Below are 5,897 nucleotides of genomic sequence, written 5' to 3'. Positions count from 1 at the left end.
AGTTTGCCCAGTTGTCACAGAACTGTAACTTGCATTTATTTATGTACTTATTTATCTTCTGAGCACTTTAAGGATTTCTAGGAAAATCTTAAAAGACATTCTGTGTTGGATCTTAACTTTTGAAACACTATCTGAGAAAACAATCACAAGGTCGTCATCATAATCATGACCTGACTGTTCTCCATCTGTTTTGCCATATTTCAGTTTTTGGTGATGTGGCTGCTGATGCATACATTGACAGGCTCAGCCTGAGAATCAACGTGATGTTCCTTTGTTTATGCTGATGGTATTAACAGTCAGCACAAATCACATCAGGAAGGAACTGTGTCATTGTGCAATAATTGGAATTATGCAAATAGTCACACGGCAGCACTTTGTAATAACCACACTTATTCATAAATTTCCTTTTTTTATTATTAGTTCACTCTGAGGCATGGACTGGCTTTTTATCATTTATGTGGTATTCATTATTTTCTGTCACCACCTTATGTTGCTTTTATTGTGTCGACTTGTAAACAGAAGGACATGAAAAAACAAGTGCATCCTATTGAACAATGAGCAGGGAAACAAAGTTAACAGTCAAAGAAGCTTTTCATGCATAAGTGTTGATTTCTCTGGGGAGGATCAGCAGGCACTTTTTCTCTCCCTCCCAATTCGATCCACTCCTGCGCTGCTGTAAAGTTAGGCTCTGTAGAGACGGAAGAGAAATCCATATGTGTCTCTGTCTGGCCATTGATATTCTCCTTACTCCCTTCTTTTTCTCCACACCTCCATCACCCCATCTCTCCCTCTCTCCTGTTCTTGCTTTCTCAGTTGGTCCTTGGTGGCCAATCCATCCTCACGCCCTCCACTGGCCAGGTCAGGACATCTAATATCCCATGGATTCACACTCTCTCTCCCTCCCCAGACGCCTGCACCCAGGTAACCGCCCCACCAACCCACCCACTCCTCCGCTCCGTCTTTCTTCTCCTCCAACCTCGCATCAATCTTGCAATCCTCTCCTTTCCTCTTTTCACCTTCTCTACCCTCCCTGTGTGCTGTGAGATGTTTGCCGTGTAATTCTTTTTGTCTACAGTGCTGCTCCTGTTTCCCCTCTAAACGCATGAAGAATACTCACTTGCAGGCGGAGGATCACATTAAACTTTTCCCGCCCACTTCCACTTGTGACCTCCAATTTGTCTGAGTAGGCTAATTAGAGGAGCTTTATCTTCAGTCGTTTCCCTGTAACATGTGAAGCATTTGCTTTGTAATAGAATAATATTAAAATAATATTTTTTAGAAAGTGTTTTTTTATAAATACAGACAGTTAGAAAGATAGATAGATAGATAGATAGATAGATAGATAGATAGATAGATAGATAGATAGATAGATAGATAGATAGATAGATAGATAGTCTGAGACAAGCAGGTTGGCTGCATTGGGAGTCAGCCGTGCAAAAGCTAAATAGAAACAGGGATAGTACATCACCTTGGGGAGAATGTGTATAGGAGCTGCACATGTACAGTGCCATATTGGTCTAGCTGATAGATAGTCATAAACCTAATGTGTCATGGGAAATGGAAACAGCATGTCTTTGGAGTTTGGAGCGGAGAAGCCTGCGCTGGATTGTGTTGAAAGCACTAGAAAAATCAAAACAACACCCTGACAGAACTCTCTGCATTTTTCTAAGTGCGCATACACTTTTGAAGCATAAAAAGAATGGCATCCTCAACACTAATTTTGGCCGCGTAAGCAAATTGCGGCGAGTCCAGATATCCGCTTGCCAAAACTCTCGAAATGCTCTGAAACAATCCTCTCCAAAGTTTTCATCACATGTGAAGTGAGGGAAAGTTTGGAGAGGATTGTTTTCGTTCGAGAGGAGAGGATGTCAGATGTAAACAAATAATATGACAGCATCTGGTGTTCGGCTCTTCTATCATTGCTTTTTTACTGTAGCCATCCTTTCGGTCATGCTGCGCCTAACCTCATTCTGTCATAGCAACACCCCAGTGAGAGCAGTGGAAGGTGATAAAAATTAATGTGCAATTTAATGTATACATAAACTCACACCTGGACTGGCTGGTGGCGCTACTGTAACTGGAAGGATGCAACCATGGGGACGGTCTAGACGCATCGCTTTAATGCAGCTACTTTCTCTTGGCCCGACAAGCAGAGGAAATTAGGCTGCCACACTCAATCCTGGGCTATTTCCAGATAAAAAATTAGGAAATTAGGGAAAAGAAGACCAATGTTAAGCACAATTACACAACTCAAACCTGACTTGAACAGCACATTTCTTGTGTTGATCGCCCTTTTAAAGTATAAAGATTCAAATTGGACTGCAAAATTTCCCTTTTGCTTCTTCTCACATGTAATTAGCTATTGTGAAAGGTGATAACATTCAAATAACCTTTTGAGGGAAGGGGTCGAATTATTCCCCGTGAGTTGAATATTACAATTCTGCACAGCGTTACTCAGGCTTTTTATTTTAAAAGCACCATGAAAACTTCACCCCCCCCCCCCCCCCCCCCCCCCCCCTCCAAAAAAAAGGGGTGCATCTCTTAATTACTGACATAGAGCCAATTTGTGTCGAGCGTGTCTCTCAGCAGATAATGATAATCATTATAATTGCTTGAAGCGTTTGTTTCATGCAGCAAAAGCAATAATGTTCACTCAGATCTTCTATAATAAAGGCTCAGCACTTGGCTTCCTCCAAGCTGTTATACAGTGACTGGACGTGAATAATCATTAGTGAAATTGAAATGCAGGGGTAAATACATGGCTGTGTCTGTCCTCTCCTCTGTACTGCCTGTCTCTTTTTGTTGGTCCCTGGGTGCAGCGCCAGAGCCTGATCAAAGACTGACTCTGATTCACTCTGAATGATCAAGAAGAAGAGACAGGGAGCTCTGTGATTACTGAACATTGACGTTGTATCAATTTCAGTCATTCTACAATACGCGGCTGTCACACACAAGGTGTATTATGCACTCTGTCTGATCACCTGGGATCCAGTTGTGCTCGTGTTATTGATCATGAGGGATATTCTTGCATTTTTCATGAGGCAGAATAAATTTTGTGATCAAAAGTTCCACTGGCTCAAATCCACTGATTGCCTTAAAAGATCAGGGTTGGAGAAGTGAAAGAGGCACGTTCTCTCCTTTGCATCAGCTAAAGCTGCACCGGTTTTAAAGCAATATAACAGAGAAATAGACTTTTCACTAACTTGCTGAGAGTTAGGTACTGTATGTTCTGTATATATAAGGCTGTATTCAGCAGCTAATTAGCTTAGGCTAGCTAGAGACTGTAAACAGAGGGAACAGCTGTAAGTTGAGTAATTTGTATGAAAACAAATAAGGAGTAAAAACATCAAGTTATGTGGCTTCGTTCTATGTATTGATACTTGAACTGTTTCCAGTCTTTATGCTACGGTAAGCTAACCAGCAGCTGGACAAAGTCTTACATTGGCAGACATGAAGCAGCTTGGTCTGAGGGTCTATTTTCAGCAGCGCAGACTGAATAATCATAGAAATGCTACAGGAATATCACAGGCAGCAGTGTGTCTCTATGATCCTCTCGCGCTTCTACGACTGCATGTTGGTGCTTGTCACTTTGATCATGAAGGTGACATCACTTTACAGAGTGTATAGGCTACAATACACAGTAGTATATAACTGAGTATTTATAGTATGTGGTTCAGAGAATATTATAGATCCGAGTTACATTTTTATGTGTTACGTTCCGGACTATTAATATCCAGAGTCTCCCCTATTCCCTGTCTTTATGCTAAGCTAAACTAACCGGAGCTGCACAGAGAGCCAAAGTCAAACTGGAACTTCCACGTCGTGTTCATGCAGAAGTGGAAGCAAGAAAAGCTCTTTTAAAACCCCTTTAACATTTGTCACAACGCTAATAGCTAAAAATCCAGCTTCGGAGCAGGGTCTTACTCAGCAGTATGTTGTGTGGCTCACTTCATATGTCTAGATAAGAATGGTAGTTTTTTGAAAAACAATTTAATATCACTGTTTTTTCTCTTTCTGTGTCTTAGCGGCCTTTAATGAACACCTTTTTCATAAACCATAGACCTCTGCAGGCTGAACATCACAGCTCGCGAAAAGAAGCGAGTGGCTGGGTGTAATAATAATAGCAGGACAGAGAGGAGCAAAAGCTGTGAAGATTCTTAGACAGCAGAGATTTGGCTCAAGCTACAAAATAAAAATAAAAAAAGACTTAAGAACAGAGCTTTGGCGATTTTTATGGCTGTGGATGAAACCAAGTTACCATAACATGAGTACCTTTGCTGCTGCGTTTGCAAATCCTGGCATTTGACTCTTCCTGTGTTCACGAAAAAGTGTCTAAATTTCTTAAAATCCCAAAGGTTATTTCTAGCAGGTGCTGCAGCAGATGTTGATCCGTGTTAGACAGTAAATCCCTGGAACATGCCTCATTTTTTCTGAAAGACGGATGACAGAAATGCTGAATGAGAGAGCGCATTGAGTTACAGAGGTTTGTGGAACACAGGCTATCCCGGGCGCAGCATCATGGCTACAGCTCTCTCTGTTTCCCTGCCAGATATCCAAGGTACAAGGCAGAATTCAAGTCATTCTCTCCACATTGAATATTCAGTATACAGGTGGACGAAATTTGGTTTCTCCAGTGCAAGGGTTTACCTAATAATAATAATAATAATAATAAAAAAGATATAATATATGAGAGTATTATGATTTTTCTTCTCTAAATATAAAAAGTATTTAGAAAAGCTAGAAACTTCTCTAACTGATTTGCTTAGTGGCTGACTGCAGAGCAGCAGGGCTGTTTTGGAAAGAAATCAGAATATATTTCTAGTCATACAGACCAGTTAAAAAAAAGCATTTGAATATTCTTATTTACGAGCATCCATATAAGTTCACAGCTCAACAGAGATGTGAGGTATCTTATTGCAACGGGGAAAGTGGTTCTCCTGAGGTGACTGAGCCGTTTTGTTTTGGTTGTGGTCTGGCAGTTTACTGTGTTCTACAGGTGCAATGAATAAAACATTCAGACCTGTTAGAAGAGGCACCTTGGCTCAGGGGGTCAGCTGTCCAACTGCAGCTGGAGAATAGAGGAGCACCCCATCATGAGAAGCGTGCCGAATTGCCGCTGCTTGATAGAAAAAGCTGCAGGGGCAAGATAGAGGGAGATTGGGTGCAGATTTAAAGCCCCATGATGCATATCCACAGGTAGGCTGCTACAGGGTAATACCCTTTGAGGATTACATCAATATTGGAGCTAAACATGTAATCATACACTGAGGCCACGCTCCGGATCCATCTGGATAACCTTCAGTCCCATCAGAACGAATTTCCTTCGACGGAATGAAGCTTCTTGGAATTATTCATAGGGGAAGCTGATGAACATCACGAAACATTCGAATTTAATCTCTGTATGCATGACAGAGGATGGATTTCCAAAACAAAACAGTGATTGTACCGCTCAACACTTTCCCCAGGGTGGCGTACAGTTTCACACGAACGCCAAAATGCGGTGTAAAAACACTGCTCTGTTGTCTTCTTATGCGCCATGACCAGCTTAATCACTGAACCTGAGAATCAGCAGAGTCTATTTAGAGCCCTCGTCTCAGGCATAAAGTAAGTCGAATGGATTCAAGATACAATCCTGTAACTTTCACTGTCACTTAATTGCTAGACTCTTCCTTTGATTAACTCTCTGTCTTTCGCTCTCTCTCTCTCCCTCTGTCCCTGTGGGAAATATTTAGCAGATGTTCTCTTAAGGATTAAGTCTGCCTACATAACGTGATAGGAAAATAAATGCAGTATGAGATCCTCTTAATTACTGTTATTCTCCCTGAAAAAACTTGATTAACAAACCCAAAGTTTTTCTGTGGCCGCCGAGAGCAATTGTTGCGTGTGTAGTTGGTCGA

The sequence above is a fragment of the Chelmon rostratus genome, chromosome 9, assembly GCF_017976325.1.
Source record: "Chelmon rostratus isolate fCheRos1 chromosome 9, fCheRos1.pri, whole genome shotgun sequence".
Lineage (NCBI taxonomy): Eukaryota > Metazoa > Chordata > Actinopteri > Chaetodontiformes > Chaetodontidae > Chelmon > Chelmon rostratus.
This window is presented reverse-complemented; position numbering follows the sequence as displayed.